Source organism: Malaclemys terrapin, chromosome 2, assembly GCF_027887155.1.
Source record: "Malaclemys terrapin pileata isolate rMalTer1 chromosome 2, rMalTer1.hap1, whole genome shotgun sequence".
Taxonomy (NCBI): domain Eukaryota; kingdom Metazoa; phylum Chordata; order Testudines; family Emydidae; genus Malaclemys; species Malaclemys terrapin.
The window spans coordinates 31,593,077-31,612,137 of record NC_071506.1 but is presented as its reverse complement, the minus strand read 5'-3'; the positions used below and the strand labels follow the sequence as shown (position 1 = coordinate 31,612,137).

Genomic DNA, 19,061 nt, shown 5'->3' with positions numbered 1-19,061 from the left:
AGTAGGCCAAAGAGCAAGTAGGCCAACCGGCACGCAGACACCAAGCCAGGTAATGGATCTGGCCAAGGCCCCAGCATCTATGGGCAAGCTGGTTATGGGACCGACCCGTAAAGCAGCGGAGTGTCCCTGATCCTCGGACCGGAGGCGTTGGTCCCCATCACCGCGGCCCTGGACCCCGGCACTGTAGCCTTGGTCCCCGATTAGAAGACACAGGTCCCTGAAGCCAAGGTCTCCACCTGCAAGGCACGGGACACCTAAGTTGCGATCCTGATCCCTGTACCCATGGTACTGTCAGGCCTCCCACCAGAGTTCGCCACAGCATAGATCATCATCGCCTATGCGGTCTCCCAGGCATCAATCCCTCCCCCCCAGTGTGGGATCCTTTCCGGTCACAGCACCAGTTTCCAGCTCTCCAGTACTGCTCTTCGGGTAGGCATCGGTCCTTGCCCTCTCCTTAACAGTCGCCTGTTAGGGTCAGTCGGCAGACTCAGGCATCTACGGCTCTGCCCTGGTTACCGACAGGGCAATGGTCCGAGCCTGAAGGGGAGTTCAGGCCTTGGCCTATAAAAGGCGAATAGCAGCGGCATGGAAGCAGGGGCAATGGCCCTCTCGGCAGTACTGGAACCCATGGGGTCTATCTATTATGCCGGTCCCGTACTCCCACTGTTCTTCCCAGGCAACAATGGACAAGTTGCCCCTGGCACAGCCAGCATCCAACTCTGAGCACGGTGCCAAATCCAACGCGAGTGACACAGTGGGCCCCAATGCCCAAGGAGCTGTCCCTGGATGAGCAAGGGGAAGCCACCCTTCCCCTGTTGTGCAGTCATCTTTGTCTCCAGACGAAGCGGGGTTGAGCCCCTCACAAACAAGCAGCCTGCCTGTCCCCCCATCCCGCCCCATGTCCTCAAAAGGGTGGCTGCCAAACTGAACTTGGAGGTTGAGGAGCTAGCAGAGGAGTCCAACGACTTCTTTAATGTTATACCCTCCTCCACCCCAGCCCATGTCGTATTGCCCATCCACCCAGGGGTCCTTAAAATTGCCAAGTCTATATGGCAGACCCGCGCTTCCATTCCGCCTACCTCCAAGAAGGCAGAAGAGAAGCACTATGTCCCCCCAAAGGTGCCACTTGGTCCCTGGTCCAGGGGGATGTGGGGACTGATAACAAGGGGGTCCTGATCTGGGAGATACAGGCTTTATAGCTATGAGAAATGGAATGAAGTTACTGAAAGTAAATTTGAATCTGAATGTCAGCAAAACAAACAAAAACTGAACAACTTTCTGCCAGTGGCTGTGGGACAATTTTCTGAATTAAGTGATAAAGTCCTATTGCTTTAGACATGTAAAAATAGCACTGCACAAAGCATTAGAAATCCTGCAAAAGGACAGTGTAGGTGTTTTAATTGGCATTGTCCAGTTCATTCCCTGATGAACTTGAGTTGCTTATTGCAATTGTAGTACAGTTGCTATAGCAATGGGAGACATAAGGCTTTGGAAACATCAGAAGACTTCACTTTGAGAAGACTTCCACCACTATTATTCACCAAATGATCTAAAGGAACTCTCCTTTTTAAAAACAGCATGTTACTGGTGTTTACGAAACAGCATCTGTTCAAAGATACTAATAGATTTTCCTCATCTTTACCTATTTTTTTCCTTCTAGAAATATAGATGTTACATTTGAAATTGCATGAATTTTTTTTTTTAATTCATGATGGTAGTTACTCGATATTACAGATTTGTCAAAACTTCCTGGATTTTTCATCATTAATATGACAGTCACAGACAGTTCTGTGTTTTAAAATGTGAAGGTGAGCCTATGTATTTATAAAATATTTGGGTGTTTGCATGTATCTAAAGTGTTGATTTATCCTCAAAGTGAATTATTTCCCATTGTGTGTATACATAGATTATAATGTTCATCAAGTGGTTGTACACTACTAACTAGTGTCACTGGCTATGCCCATAATGCCAATAATTCCTAATGTGCCATGCTTGCTGTTTGCCACTCAGTTAGCATGCCCACTTTATTTCTCAGCGTTTACTACAGATCAGTATAAAAGCATGATCTTTTACCCCCTTATTTCTGTTTCCCAAGACAGAAAGCTAGCTTGTAGGTCATGTAGCTTTTCTATATTAAGAGTTTTTAAAGGGGCCTTTTTTTAAAAGCAACCTTGTACATGTACGCCTCTACCCTTGTTCGAGTTCAGATTCTAGTAGATCTCTGTACTCTTTGGATTTCTCACAAAGTTGCCCCTGGTAGCTTGTCTCAGGAACAGTGGATGTTAGTGATTATTCTAAGGGCTTGTCTAGACAGAGAATTAGTATGCTAAAAGCAGGAGTGTAAGTGCCACTGGCTAACTGTCCCTGTGGACCCTACTGCTGTGCATTCAGGTTTGCTAGTGTGCTTTAATCCACTCCCCTTTGAAAAAAGAGTAGATCAGTGCACTGTAGATTTATGACAGCTTGCCATGCATTAACTCTCCAACTAGAAAAGGCCTAAATGTCACCTGACATGTAGTTTTGCTCTAGTTATACTTTATAGTTGCTGTAGAATCAGAGACACTGGAATTTTTTCCATTTACTTCAATAGGTGTGAGATCAGGCCTCGAGAAGCACTCTGCAGAGTTTTTGTTATGCTCTCATTCAAAGCTCTTGCGCTAACTTATAAGAGCCGTCAGGAAAATTTGAAGGAGCTATGTTACTTCCTTTCAAGAGAGAAATGAGTAGACATGCATAGTATTAATACATAAAATAAATTAAGCGAGACTACTCTTACTAAAGGGATAGGGATTAGCAATAAACAAAAAGCCAACAACCACTTTGTGTTTCTTAGCCAATTTCTCTCCTTGTATCTGTTACCTTTTGTTTCTAAAATGTGTCTAAATTCCTACCCAAGCCATGATTCATCAGAGCATGTAAATATTTTCTTAACTTGAAGTATGTGAGTCAGTCCATCCTATTAATCAAAACATTTAAGCATGTCATGGAATTCAGAGGAATGCAATAATGGAAAAAGAGCACCGTTCCATTCTTAGACTGTACTAAAAAATTAAGAATTTCAACATAATAAATGTAAGTCTAGATGCCTACAACCAAGTGGATTAACCAAATGTGGAGTTTGCTTCATGAAAAACTTACTCAAAAAAGCAATTATATATATATCAACTAATTATAGCTAGTGGAAACATCTGTTAAAGATACCTGATAGCTGTCCTTAAAAAGGAAGTACAGGTGAGAAATGAAAAGCACAGAATAAAAAGTTCAACAAAATTTCATTTTAGGTTCTACATCAATTTTCTCTGTCAGAAGGTGAGGTAGCCTTTTAAGGGAAATTGGGCTCAGACTTCTTGTGCTTAGTTTTTCACCTTCAGGGTTTGAGATAGTGGTTGTGGCAGGTGACCAGGCATCATGTGATGGTAGGGTTGAGGTGGGTGGGGGAAGTAGTGCTTTCTATAAAAAGTAGCCTATTCCATTTAGCTGTGGTGAGAGATAGAGTTGTAAGGAAATGAAAGGTATCTGTGATGGGGTTGGTAAGGAGCCCTATACCAACTGCACTGGAGCTACCTGTAGGAGGCTGCCAGGAGCAAAATCCCTTTAGAGCAAATGAAGTAGCCATGAGCAATATGTGTAGATGGAAGAAGCCTGCACTACACAGTGCAAATGAGTGTTGAAAGGAGTTGATACTTGTGCTTATTTAGGGTACTAGGCTGGGACTTCCACTGAAAGTGGGAGATAGTCCACCCCTTCTACTAGACTGCTCAGTCTGGCAGGGTGCAATAGACCAGAGTGCTTTATTCATAGATTCTAGGACTGGAAGGGACCTCAAGAGGTCATCGAGTCCAGTCCCCTGCCCTCATGGCAGGACCAAATACTGTCTAGACCATCCCTGATAGACATTTATCTAACCTAGTCTTAAATATCTCCAGAGATGGAGATTCCACAACCTCCCTAGGCAATTTATTCCAGTGTTTAACCACCCTGACAGTTAGGAACTTTTTCCTAATGTCCAACCTAAACCTCCCTTGCTGCAGTTTAAGCCCATTGCTTCTTGTTCTACCCTTAGAGGCTAAGGTGAATAAGTTTTCTCCCTCCTCCTTATGACACCCTTTTAGATACCTGAAAACTGCTATCATGTCCCCTCTCAGTCTTCTCTTTTCCAAACTAAACAAACCCAATTCTTTCAGCCTTCCTTCATAGGTTATGTTCTCAATACCTTACATCATTCTTGTTGCTCTTCTCTGGACCCTCTCCAATTTCTCCACATCTTTCTTGAAATGCGATGCCCAGAACTGGACACAATACTCCAGTTGAGGCCTAACTAGCGCAGAGTAGTTACAATAGTTAGCTAACAGTACAAACATTTGGAAAGATCATTAAGTGGTTTGCTGAGACCCTCTACAATTTTCAAGTGGTCCGCAGGGAAAAAAAAAGTTTGAGTACTGCAACAGACTGGTGTCCTGTGACAGTGGCTTTGATTGAACACAAGATTCAGAGTCAGGTCGTGGAACATCTGTTTTGTTAAACTTTTAATACCATAGATCAGGGACGGGATATTTGTGACTTGCACAAGTACATGGGATGGATCTGAGATCTGTGAGTGAGGACACTGAGACAGCAGCAAGCTCTAATGCTGGATGTGGTGAGACCGTTAAAGGCACCTACTGCAGAAATTTAGGTTTCTGACTAGGGTAATGTTTAGTGACTTCATGTTTATTCCTATTAATGGGAAATGGCTAGCAGGCAGCCTGGGAACATGCCTCGATTTTCATGTAAGTTTACACACCGCTCTTACACCCCAAGTCAAACTTGTTCAATTCCCAGAGCGGAGGCAGCAGCCGGTTTCCTTAAACAGAGGGCGACGAACCACCCCGGGCCCAGCACCACTGCGGATGCGCTCATACGAGGGAGCTGTGCTGCGCTGCTCGAACTGGCACACTTCACACGGGACAGCTCAGCTCCGCGCAGCCGTGGCGGCCAAGCCCGGCGCGGGCGGTGACGGGTAGCGCAGGGCCCAGCACACGTGGGGGCACAAGAGCGAACTGGGCTGAACGCTGGGTCCCTCCTCGACGCGCCCTGGGGGAGCAGCGCTCGCGCGGCCACTTCCAGCCTCCAACCCCTCCCCCCCCCCCCCAGCCCCGTTACGTAGCAGCCACTGGGCGATAAAGAGGCTGGCTCCGCTCCCAGCCTGCCACTGAGGCGCAGCGAGAGTAGGTCCAAGCTCGACCCGCCCCTATGCCTCCCCACGTGGGGCGCGCATGGCGGCGGCACGCGCCTGTTGTCCCCAGGCGGTGCGTGTCAGGCAGCTCGCGAGCTGCCCAGGGTGAGTTAGGGCCTCAGGCCAGGGGTCCTTCAATACCATCTCCTGCCCCGCCTCCTTCTCCGAGCAGTGTCCCCGCCTTCAGCTCGCGCCGGTTGGAGGAGGCTGGGGAAGGGGCGTGGCCGGAAGGGGCGGGACAGTCTCAGGGGACAGGAGGCCGAGGTGGCGGGCACGGGGGGCTATGGCAGCGGCGCTGGAGCGCGCGCCTAGCTTTGAATGAGGGGCGCTCGCGCTCGGAGAGGGAAGCGGCTCTGGGTGCGGCAGCGCGCGCCCCCCTCGGCTCGAGCTGCCTTGCGCCCTCCGGAGCCCCCTCCCTTCTGGGCAGGTGAGTTAGAGAACGCGCTGCGCGCGCAGCCCTCACCCCGGTTCCGTGACCGTCGCTCACTCGCTGCCTCGGGCTCTTCTTCCGGGTCCGGTGGCTGGGGCGCACGGTTCGCGTGCCCCGTTCAGCCCCCAGGCCTGTCTCTTCCGGAGCGGGGGGGTTGCTGGTCCCTTACTAGCCTCTAACGGCTGCTGCCTTTAGGCAGCTCGATGTAGCGGTGAACGTGCCATTGTTGGGCTGGGAGTCCGCCCCCCCCCCCCACACACACACACCTGCTCAGCATCCCTAGTGCCAGCCCGGGGACCCCTGTGCCAAGCACAGCCCATGGACTAGTGGGTGTGCTTAGGTCCCTGGCCCACAGCAGGGCTCCAACTGGCGTAGCCAGGGGTCTTGGGCGGAGAGACAAGGGAGCATGTGATCTCGAGGTGTTTAGTTGCCACCACTGTTCGTTATTGAGTGTCTTGGGCTTTGTTCCGGTCTCCTTCCCTGTGCCGCCCGCAAACTCTGGTATCAGTTGTTGCATAGTGAATGTTGACTTGTAAACTACAGTAATGACGAGGGTGCAGACTTTACACCCCAGTTAAATAAAGAGGGATAGAAGGGACCACCCCTCTTGCAGCTTTTGTTTCAGGCTGTCTCTTTGCCGATTTAGGAAGACAGTCATTCTTCCGTGTACAATCATTTCCTGTTTCACAGGTTTCCTTCCCACCATGTCAATTGGAGAACTTAATATATTTATTGGTTTAAAGAAGGCTTTGATTCTGGAGTGTCTGGATATGGGCCACAGAGCTCAAGTGATGTAATGTGGCTTCTGGGTCAGGTGTCTGATACTATATTTTTGTATAATCATAGAACTGTAGGACTGGAAGGGATCTCGAGAGGTCATTTAGTCCAACTCTCTATGCTGAGGCATAACCAAGGTAGACCATCCCTGGTGGGTGTTTGTCCAAACAATGCTCAGAAACCTTCAATGTTTTGAATTCCACAACCTCCCTTGTAAGCCTATTCCAGTGCTTAACTATGCTTAAAGTTAGAAAGATTTTCCTAATATTTAACCCAAATCTCCCTTGTTACAGATTAAGCTAATTACTTCTTGTCCTACCTTCAGTGGACATGGAGAACAATTGATCACCATCCTTTTTGTAAGAACCTTTAACATACTTAAATGCTATCAATTTTGCCCCTCAGTCTTTTTTTTTCCCCTCAAGACTAAACATAACCAGGTTTTTTAAACCTTTCCTGAGAGGTCAGGTTTTCTAAATCTAAATCTTACTGCTGCTCTCTGGACTCTCTCCAGTTTGTCCACAACTTTCTTAGTGTGGTGCCCAATACTGGACACAGTACTCCAGCTGAGGCCTCACCAGCACCGAGCAGAGTTGAATAATTACCGCCCATGTCTTACATGTGGCACTCTTGTTAATACACCTCCAGAATATTAACCTTTTTTGCAACTGCGTCATGTTGTTGACTTGTGTTCAATTTGTGATCCACTATAACCACCAAAGCCTTTTCTGCCTAGCCAGTTATTCCCCCTCTTTTATTTCAGCAGTGGATTTTTTTCCTCCCTAATTATAGTACTTTGCACTTGTCTTTGTTGAATTTCATCTTGTTGATTACAGCCCAATTATCCAATTTATTCAGCCATTTTGAATTTAATCCTATCCTCCGTGCTTGAAATCCTGTTTACTGTCATCTTCAAGTTTTATAAGCATTCTCTCCACTCCATCATCCATGTCATTAATGAAAATATTGAATAGTACCAGACCCAGGACTGACCCCTGCAAGACCGCACTAGATACACCCTCCCAGTTTGACAGCAAAGCATTGATAACTGCTTTTTGAGCATGGTCTTTTAACCAGTTGTGCATCTACCTTAGTAATTTCATCTAACATAATGGCCATACCAATGGTCCATCTAGCCCAGTGTCCTGTCTTGCAACAGTGGCCAATGGCAGATGCTTCAGAGGGAATGAACAGAACAGGGCAATTATTGAGTGATCTGTCTCCTGTCATCCAGTCCCAACATCTGGCAGTCGGAGGCTTGGGGACATCCAGAGCATGGGGTTCCGGCCCTAACCATCTTGACTATTGATGAAGCTATTCTCCAGGAACTTATCTAATTCTTTTTTGAACCCAGTTACACTTTTGGCCTTCATAGCATCCCCTAGCAATAAGTTCCACTGGTTGACTGTGTTTTGTGTGAAGAAGTACTTACTTTTTTGTTTTAAACCTGCTGTCTATTAATTTCATTAGGTGACCCCTAGTTTTTGTTTTGTGTAGACAATGTCATATGTGATAGTGTGAAAATCAAGTCTACAGCTTCCCCTATAATCCTCTAGATGCTTACAAAGTGACTATTTAATAACTTGTTCCAGTATCTGTCCAGGTATCAAAGTTATGCTGACTGATCAATAATTCCTCAGGTCCTCTTTGTTTCCCCCCTTAGATAGGTGCCATTCTCCCATCATCTGGGACTTCACCTGTTTTCCATGAGTTCTCGATGATTGCCTCAGCTAGTTCTTTAAGTTTCCCAAGCTTAATTTTGTCAGCCCCTGTCAACTTGAATACATCTAACTTGTCTTGGAACAATTTACCAAGGGTTGTGGTGGAGTATTCATCACTGATATTTTTTAAATAAAGATTGAAGGCTTTTCTAAAATATATGCTCTAGCAATTATTTTGGGGAAGTTCTATGGCCTATATTACATAGGAGGTCAGATTAGATGATCACAATGGTCCCTTCCAGCCATGGAATCTATGAATCTAAATAGTTTTTAATCTGTTCTTTCCCTATTATGACTTGTGTTCCTTTCCCCTTGTTGTTAATATTAATTGTGTTTAGTATCCGGTCACCGTTAATCTTTTTGGTGAAGAAGGAAGCAAAATAGGAATTAAACACCTCTGCCTTCTTGGTGTCCTCCATTATAAACTCTCCTTTCCTGCTAAGTAATGGACCTTCACTTTTCTTGTTGGCCCCTTCTGAGAGCAGCGTGGCCATGTGGTGCACTACTGGCTGGCAGGGTGGGGAGGTGGCCCGGCTCATGATGGGGAGGAGGTGCCAATGTGCCTGAGTGGGGCCGGGGCAGGCAGGGAGCCTGCCTTAGCCCCGCTGTGCCGCCACCCGGGAGCTGCCGTGGTAAGTGCCCCATGGCGGGAGCCTGCACCCCAACCTCCTTCTGGAGCTAGCACCCCAAACCCTCTTTTGCACCCCCAGCCCTGAGTCCCCTCCCAGAGCCAGCACCCCATATCCCCTCCTACACCCCAACACTTTGCCCCAGCCCAGAGCCCCATCCTGCACCCAAACTCCTTCCCAGAGCTTGCACCCCCCACTCACTCCTGTACCCCAACCTCCTGTTCTAGGTTCAGCCCAGAGCCCCCTCCCACACTGCGAACCCCTTGGCCCAAGCCCAGAGCCTGCACCCCCTCCTGCACACGAAGCCCCTACCCCAGGCTCAGCCCAGAGCCCACACCCCCTCTTGAACCCCAACCCCCTGCCCCAGCCCAGGGAAAGTGTGTGAGGTTGGGAGACAGTGAGTGACGGAGAGAGGTAGGGATGGAGTGAGCGGGGTGGGGCTTTGGGAAAGGGGCGGAATAGATCCTGGGTTGCCCTTAAATTCAAAAAGTGATCTTGGGCGTAAAAAGTTTGGAGACCACTGATCTAAGGTAACTACTACTATTTTTAGATGTTTCAGTGACTTATCACTTATTTATTTTTAAAAAGAATTTTGTCTTCTAGATTGTCAAGTTAATTAGCAATGTAGAAGATAGCAGTTCCTGTCCTAGAGTATTTACAATGTTCAACAATAGCAGGCAGAAGGGATGTTACACTTTGGGACACTTTCATCCAGACCAGTTGTGTTACTACCTGCCCTGTAATCCTGGGTGGGTTCTGTGCTGTGTAGCTTTGTCTCAAAGTCCTGACACCATCAACATGCTCACCGCACAATGGGCTCACCGTGCCTTCCACCAGCCTTGTTATTCCTTGCCAAGTGAACCAACATCCATTCCAATCCCAAGTCTCCCCCAAATAGTCTCCCCTGCGGTGTCCAGTCCTTCTCACTGGACCCTCTTAGAAGCTATCAAGTTCATTGTCTCCAAAGAGACAGAATATACGCCACCCTGTTATTTTGGTTGGAGATCCACACTTCAGCTTAATACACCATAGTGAGATGGCTTTGTAAGAATAATAATTTAAAAAAATAACAAAACACTGGTGTAAGTGATTTCAAGTAAGAGTGTAAGAGATAAAACAAACCACGTTTTCTAGTGACTAAAACTTAATTCTAGCAAGTTACGATCTTTGCCTAAGCAGTTTGCTTATTTACATGAAATTATTAGCATCCTTAGTTCTCCAGACCAGGGGGCCCAACTTTCATAGGCTTGAAGGGTGCTGTCCCCTCAGTGATAGATACCAAAATGGCTTTTTGCCTTGGGTTACATTGTCAAATACATTGTCCTTGTTTCACGAGGCATCCGGTGGGTGCAATCTCCATCACCCATCTTAGTTTAAGTGGTCATCATTCCTCACATGCTCACCTGATGGTTATGATTACCTTGCCTGTAAATGTGCTTTTCATTGTCTTTGGTATCACCTTCCTTAATTTACATTGGATACACAGTCAGGCCTGTGAAACAACATTCCTTTGTCTAGGATAGTCTGTGCATAGGCACTGTCTGCCAAACACATTTTAGGAACATATTTCCAGCACGCATGTATGATTCTTTATGCATCACCTGTACATACATCACACAATAATAATGACTAGTGTATTCCAGTTTGCATAAGACCCCTAACACGACACCTTTTAGATCCAGATTATGACAACAGCAAATCAACGCAATGAGAGTGAGACCGGATGAGAATTATGGTAAGGTGGGCCCTCTGCCAGTTGGCATTGAAATGCTTCCTGGGTCGCAGAAGTATTTTTCCTTTTTTTTTTTCTTTTTTCTCCCCCAAGACAGGCAAACTGAGACAGAGAATTTGAGTGAGTAGTCCAAGGTGATTCTGGCAGAATTTGTTCTGTTGAGTCCAGGGGTAGTCAATAGGTGGATTGCGGGTCAAATCTGGGCCACCAGATGCTTTCTTGCTGAAAGAGCAGCCTGTTGGAGCTAGCTGGTCGGGGCTTGGAACCAGGATGGACCAGCAGCCCACCTATCAGCTCCCCTAAATTCCCTGTGCGGCAGCCACCCAGCAGGCTATCAATTGCCGGGCAGTTCAGCTGTCCCTCCCTCCACTGCCGTGTGCTGCTCCTGCCCTCTGCCTTGGAGCTGCTCCTGGGAGCATCCTTTTGCTGTGCGGGGGCGTGGGGAGAAGACAGGAAGAGGGGTGCTAATATCAGGGTGTCCACCTGCTCCTGTACCCCATCTCCACAGAGCCAGGGGTGGGGAATACGACAGGTCTCAGGATGGAGGGAGTTTGCTGGCAGCCACTGCAGTATACTTAGAGTAGGGTCAGTGTACTTAAAGGGGCAATGCGTGTCTCTCTCTCAGACACATGGTGTGTGTGTGTGTCTGTGTCTGTATCTCTTTGCCATGCTGTGTCTCTTCCCTCCATTTGTGCTGCCTTGTAGTGTGAGGATACATTAGCAACAATGTGTTAACCCTTGAGGGCTCAGCCGAGTGCTAGTTCATCATTTAGCAGTAAGGCATTTTTTAGGAAATATCCCACCCTCTGACTCCACCACCTTAACCAAGCTTCACAATCATCATTGCTGTGTACAGGATTAAATTGTTTGTTTAAAACTTATACTGTGTGTGTGTGTGTGTGTGTGTGTCTGGCGAAAAGAATTTCCCTGGAACCAACCCCACCCTATTTACATTAATTCTTATGGGGAAATTGGATTCACTTAACATCGTTTCGCTTAAAGTAGCATTTTTCAGGAACATAACTGCAACATTAAGCGAGGAGTTACTTACTGTATAAGCTTTTGGAATATGAAGTTATTTCCTTGATCTCACATGTATAAAATTTTACACCTAAGTAGATATGTGGTTTAGTTTAGGTGTTTTTCTTTTGCATAATTGCGCTTTATGTACAAGCACTTTGTACTTGTCTCCAGCATTTAGGGCAGCTGCAGCAGAAGATGAACAATTATGGCGACTTCTTAAACAATGACTGAAGAACCTCAGAGTTACGAACACCTTGGAAATGGACATTGTTCATAACTCTGAACAAAGTGTTATGGTTGTTCCTTCAAAAATTTACAACTGAACATTGACTTAATACAAATTTGAAACTTTACTATGCAGAAGAAAAATGTTGCATTTAACCATCCTAATTTAAATGAAACAAGCACAGAAACAATTTCCTTACCTTGTCAAATCTTTTTTTTAACTTTTCCTTTATTCTTTTAGTAGTTTTTTATTTATATAGATAGATAAATATAAAAACCTACACACACACACATTCTGAGATTCTGCTGTAGTAGAATAATACCTAGGAATTCTAAAGCACTTGACAAGCATTAATTAATTAAGCCTCTATCAAGGCAGATAGGTAGATGTAACCATAAAAGCTGTGACTTGACTGATTCTCAGCATTGCTCTGCCTCATCCTTGGAATAATGTAGAAAAAGTGCATGTGATAAAAAGGAAGTACTTGTTTTGGGCAACCAAATATTCAATATGTGGTAGTTCCTGTCCTATCAGATGTCTTCCTTTTAATTAACCAGATATGTATTGCAGCAGCTAAGTTGGCTACAATAGGGCAAACAAATATAGTAAACTGAGAAAAATTGGGCTTGGAAAACTTACCTTTCATCCTGGCTAATAGATACAAGTAAGTGCGATGTCATGACTCCCAAGCCAAGGAAAGAAACCATTTTCACCAAATTTTGTACTGTATTTACTTCTGTCAGTGAACTTCCTATTTAATGTTTGTTTATTAACTTTGGCTCTTCCACTGCTATCCTAACATCTTTCCCTTCCTGGCTCCATTTCTCTCCTTTACTGTATAGGTCAGAATGTATCTTTCTTTTTCCTCTGCAGTCGTCACTGTCATCTTTCCTTTTATTTTGCCTTTTGTTCTCATGTTTATGTAATCTCTCTATAGTGTGTTCTCTCCATTCTTCCTTCAACTTATTAATTCAATACTATATTTATCTAATGTATTTCATCAGTCCTTTTTCGTGCACTTAAATATCTAGGGACACTCTTCCCCGGACACCTACTGTAACATCCAGAGGACTAAACCTACAAGCCCAGCAGCTTCCAAAGTGTCTGTCTATAGAGAGCTGGCTGATCATGTACAACTGACTCTTGTTTCCAACTACTAACTCACAGTAAAAGAAGCCTAATACATCAAACATTTCATAAGACTACTTTGGTATGTAAGCAACTGATGTAGTTACGTCACTGCTGCTATTTGATCACCGATGGGAGGAGAGGTGGCCCTAGTGATCATGAAGGTAGAAGGGTGATATACAAGATAATCTATTGAGAGGTGGATCATGCTGTGAAAATGTTGACCAATATAAAATATATGGGAGCCAATGTCCAGATGAGAGCTATTATATGTATTACAACAATACTTAAAGCCCCCAATTAAATTGGGGCTTCGATGTGCTAAGTGCCGAACATACACACAGTAAAAAACAGTCCCTTTCCCCCAAAATTTCTAATCTAAATAGACAAGACAAAGAGTGGGGAAATATTATCCCCGTTTTACAGATGAGGAACCCAGGCACAGAGATTAAGTAGCTTGCCCACAGTTACACAAGAAAACTGACAATACAGTAACTCCTCACTTAACGTTGTAGTTATGTTCCTGAAAAATGCTACTTTAAGTGAAATGATGTTAAGCGAATCCAATTTCCCCATAAGAATTAATGTAAATGGGGGGGGGGAGGGGCTAGGTTCCAGGGAATTTTTTTTTCCAGACATAAGACTATGTATACTTACACAATATAAGATTTAAATAATTTTAAACAAACAATTCAATACTGTACTCACCAGTGATGATTGTGAAGCTTGGTTGAGGCAGGGGCGTAGTGAGGTCGGGGCGCGGGGGCTTGCCCCGCTCCTCCCACCCAGCACTCCTGCTGGGGTGCAGGGTTGGGATGTGGGCTTACCCCACTCCACCCACCCGGCATTCCAGCTGGGAAGCAGGCAAGCCCCAGACCACGCTCCACGGCAGGAGCACCAGGCGGGCAGAATGGGGCAAGCTAAACAACCTTACAATGGAACATTGTGCAACTTCAAACAAGTATATTCTCTAATTGTTCATTATTAGATTGCTGATCTACGTTAACTGGGACAACTTTAAGTGATGAGTGGCTGTATGGGAACTAAACCCAGACCTCTTGAGTCCCAGTCCAGTGCTCTAACCACAAGATTAATTCTCTTCACTCTTCCCACTGCCACTAAGCAATGTTAAGATACTAGGATTCCTCCTACCATAGTGCTGTCCTATCATATTGCTCTATCTAGTAGGTGTCTGATAAACTCGAAATCTCTTCCCCTCTTGCTGGAAAGGAGAATGAGCACTTTCTAACTCCCCTAATATGCCTGATATTATATAAAAACTAAATTTGTATTCAAGGCAGGAAACATCAAAGTTAATGTTGCTTGTGCATATGAATCCATAGAACAGTTTCAGAAGGGAAGAATTTCCATTGTTACACTGCAAGAAAGTGCATCAAACAAGTAGTTGAAAGGAAATTCTATAAATAACCCATGGCTTTTAATACCTGCTGTTTTTCCATCTACACAAACTGATTGGCAAGCAGCCTCCCCACCAAGAGCAAATAAGCAAGCATTTCCCAGTTATGTGCTCCTGCCGACTGTACCTGAGTGGGATGCCTGACTAAAGTACCAGCCCTTACTAATCAAATACAACCCAGGAGTCAGCTTTGTTATACAAAAATGTATTACAGTGCATGGTGATATTGAGGGACTTTTTTGAAAAAATCTAATTGGCAGTATAAAGTCACTGTCAGAAATACCATTTTAATGTTTCTTATCATGTTAGCCTTCACTTTCCTGCAGTAATAATAGTTAGCTGTCAGTAGTTTCTGTTGCTAGAGGACTCTGCATTGGTTTGGCTCATACAGTTGCTGAGGGAATGGGGGTTATTGTAACTAGGAATGGTGATTGGAATGAAAAATTAATGGGTAAAAGAGGAAAACAAAAGAATATTAAGGTTTTCCATTTTCAGTGGCTCATTTGGAATACGATCAGTTCTGATGCAACTGTTGTCTTTGTATTGTGGCAGTGTGCTCAGCCTCTCCTTTCAAGCAGGAAGTGATGCAAAGGTTGTGTATGGCTATACGAAAAAGCCCCCACTACAATTTTGAAATGTTAACATTACACTTTTTGGGAAGAAAGTAGAACAAACAACTTGGGGGTTGTCAAGGGAGAGAATAGCTAGTAATGTCGTCCAAACAGTTAAAAGTATAATGAGGTATATCAACGTGTGGTAATGACACGACTTGAGGATGCACTACACAGGGTGTACGCTGCCTTTTCAGTGACTGTCATTGAGCATGGTATATTAAAGGGGCTTTACAGCCCTGATTTAATATCTGTACGAATCCAAAAGAGCTCAGTGACTTCTTTTTTGGGGGGAGGGGGCGGAGGCTGGAGGGGACCTAAATAGAGCAATATAATATACCTTATGTAGTGATGGTGCAGTGTTGTTGGTGCAGGCCAATCCCACCCTCCACACATGGTGGTAATATTAAGGAGTTAAAAGCAAAACAAATTCTAATCTGCAGAAATATCTGATTCTTAGTAATAAAAATGCAATGATATTAACTAAAGCTAAGCCTTTTAAGAAACCGCTGCTCCCAATGGTTCTGCTTGCTGCATCATGTGTCCTAGGGATTGGTGGAAATACCTGAAATTCTCTGTTGTGACAATTTGGGGAGGCTGGACAACCAGAGCTGCTTCAGTATCTTTCTGATGCTAAGTACTTCCTCCCAACTGGCCAATAGACAGTAAATGTCAGTTGAAGCCCGTCAGTAGACAAAGTATCTCTGTATAAATCTCAGGTGGGCATTAGTTGTTCACTGTTGGGATTTCAGCTAGAGAGTGGTTTCTAATTCTGTCATTAAACTAACAACTTCTTACATTTACAGTGTTTTCCAACACTTCATAATAAATCAGTGTATCTCTATATTCTATTATCTGCCTTACCTCACTCAATAAAACTACTTCTATCATCCCTGTTACTTTGCCTCTTCTTCTTTCGCAATCATAACTTTTCCTCTTCTTTCAATACAGAACTTCCCCTTTGTCCAGCACAAACTTCCACTCTCCCCAGACACTGTTGGTACATTCTCCTGTTACTCAGCTTCTCTTCTGGTGCTTTAAAGGCCCTAAAACGGCTTTCCCTAGCAGTCTAGGGAAACATGCAAGAACAGCGCACACGTACATTCTATCCCTCTTGTTCGGCTGTCTGGAATGGCTCACAATTGTGAGTGTCTATCTCAGGGAAGACTGTCAGAAAACAAGGGCAGACATTCCAAACTGGCGTTTATATTTTATTATTACATTTCACCAAGCCAGTAACAAATGTGCACTCCTCCTGTATCACTTTATCAGTTTTACCATGGAGCCACAGACAGTCCCCTTACGCACCTCAGCCTATCCTGCCACCCAGACAAACTGAATTTAGTGATAATGGTCACACTACATCAGGTTACTCCTAATCCCAAAGATTCAGCCAGTTATCTCAAATCAATTGGTACTTTGGATCTCACATCAAAGACAATGCTGGCAGCCAATTCTCTAGTAAACTAACTAAAGATTTATTAGCTAAGAAAGAGAATGAGAGTCATTGAGAGACTAAAGCAGGTAAAATATAATATCAGGTGAGTCAAAGTTTGTAAGTCCAAAATGATAGCAGAGAGATAGTAATTTGCCAGTTTCCCAAAGGTCTTTTCAGCAGTACCCAGAGTAATTCTGGGAATCTCCATCTTCTTGTTCAGTTATTCTACCCTGTTAGAATCCAAACAGTCCAGAGATACAGGACCATCCTTTAAATCCGTATTTATAGCTTCTTCTCCAGAAAATAATCTGAACAATATCCTTACCCCTGTGGGCTTTCCTTTGATGATGAGTATGAAATGCAAACTGAGTCTGTGAATTCCCATTGTTGAACACAGTGGTCTTTGCTTTGAAGTTAGCACTGTTCTTCATTCATATTTCCAAGGCTCCAATTGCATTTGATGGGTATTTTAGTTACAGTGATATACATAATATAAATGCCTGCCATTATATCATAATTAAGGCTAAGGATTTTATCATGGCTATTTTTAGTAAAAGTCACGGACAGGTCATGGGCAATAAACAAAAATTCACAGAAGCTGTGACTTGTCTGTGACTTTTGCTCCTGCGGCTCCATGATTTCCCCTGCCACCGTGGTGGCTGGGAGCTGCAGGGTTTCCCCGCTCGGCTGTCCCCAGTCGCTGGAACCCTGAGGAGGGCCCCCTGAGGAGGCTGTCGCTGGAACCCTGCAGGGAGACCCTGAGGAGGCTGTCGCCTGCCACTGCAAACCTTTCAGGGACCCGCTGGCTGCAGCCCCAGGGGCTGAAGCAGAAAATGTCATGGAGGCCTTTGGAAGTCACAGCCTCTGTGATTTCTGTGACCTCTGTGACATAAACTTAGTCTTACTTATAATAGAAATAGATAAGTAAAAACAATACAAGTAACATTCCATTAGTTTTAACAACTGAATATACTCTTACATTAACATACCTTTTGATCTAGGGTTATTTAATTACTAGGGCATGCATAATGTAAATGTCATGTAATAGAAACAGGATATAGACAAGTGAAAACAATACAACTACCATATGTTTTGAACGTTATTGACAATTGAATTTGCCTGAATACATATTAATACACTTAACACTTTTTTGATATTCATACACAAGCGAATTGGCCGTTGGTTTGAGCTGGTCTGTCAGCTTCACATCTCCCTCAAAAACAATGGTGTTAAATGAGATAGAGGTGGCCCAACACCTCCCTGGATTGTGGAAAAGAGACCTGTTCCAGGCCACCATTGAAGCAAAAGGCACTCCCTCCCCCACCCCCCCGTTCTGTTTCCCTCTAGGACCTTTCGATCTCTTGGGCTGTGGAGTCCCTGTTGATAGGGAAGCAGACAAGTTCAGCATAGGGAGTTGAGATGAAGCCCGTAAATGAGGTATGAGGTTCTTCCTGAGCACCACTTTTCCTGTACTGCAGCTCACTAGTCTGACCTGTCTTTTGTTTTCACTTTACTGCCCCACGTCTGCCCTTTAGCAATGGACAGACCTTATCCTCAGGGAGGTTTGTCCACTGCTGAACCAACATACATGGCCTTCTGGGGCTTACAAGTTTCAAAAGGCCATGCATATTTTTATTTGGATTGGATCCAAAATCATACTGCAAGCACCTCGCAATATTTATATAACACTAAGAACAATTTGTCATGTGACTCATGCCATTCATCTGGCAGCTGAACATACATTCCTAAGGGATTTGATACTTCTGAATCTTTATGTTGTGTCTCACTTGGTATCTTTATTGTTACTGTAGGTTACAGTTATCCTAAATACAGTATTGGATCATTTCATGTAGTGCTGTGAGTCTTAATAGACCTTCCTTGCATTCAAAGCTTTAATCTAGGAAAAGAGGCTTAAATGCTATAACATAATTGAATTTCAGCTGTCCTTTGCTCTTTAATGGTTTGAAGAAGGCATCACAAGGCTTTTTCTCTTCTTACCAGGAGTTGATTTAGAGAAGTTTAGTCTAACTGTAGCTGATTGGTTTAGAAACTATTTATATAGCCCAAATTCTCTGTTTGATGTCATGTCGCAGATCTAGACAAGTGCCCTTCTTGGCTACTCACCAGATTAGGTCGTGTGTGTTTTTAAAACCCTGGAGTTTGAACTGAATCCAGGTACAGTAACTCCTCACTTAAAGTCGTCCTGTTTAACGTTGTTTCGTTGCTGATCAATTAAGGAACATGCTCGTTTAAAGTTGCACAATGCTCCCTTCTAATGTCGTTTGGCAGCCACCTGCTTTGTCCACTGCTTGTAGGAAGAGTAGCCCGTTGCAGCTAGCTGGTGGGGTCTTGGAACCAGGGTGGACCGGCAGCCCCCCATCAGCTCCCCGCGCCCCTAAGTTCCCTGTGCAGCAGCTGCCCCTCCCCCCACTGCCATGAGCTGCTCCTCCCCTCTGCCTTGGAGCTGTTCCCCAAGACTTCTGCTTGCTGTGAGTGGGGGCGGGGGCGGAGAGAGGAAGAGGGCGGCTAATGTCAGGGTGTCCCCCTCCCCTGCTCCTGCACCCCGCTTACTCCATCTTCCACAGAGCAGGGGGGACACACGACAGGGTGTGTCAGGATGGAGGGAGCTTGCTGACAGCAGCTGCGGTCTCAGCAAGCTAATCTAATTAACAAGGCAGTGTACTTAAAGGGGAAATGCACATCTCTCCCTCTCT

At 44.8% G+C, this 19,061-nt stretch overlaps 1 protein-coding gene across 3 annotated transcripts in view; it reads left to right on the top strand.

The window, feature by feature from the left end:
- The first annotated feature begins 5,454 nt into the window (after nucleotides 1–5,454).
- EBAG9 (estrogen receptor binding site associated antigen 9) overlaps nucleotides 5,455–19,061 on the top strand; it is a 44,934-nt gene continuing 31,327 nt past the window's right edge. For 2 of the 3 annotated variants that reach the window (XM_054020250.1, XM_054020249.1), the window contains exon 1: nucleotides 5,455–5,642. The gene's annotated coding sequence lies outside the window, so the exon portion shown is untranslated. The remainder of the gene's footprint in view (nucleotides 5,643–19,061) is intronic. The other variant, XM_054020252.1, reaches the window with a different exon arrangement.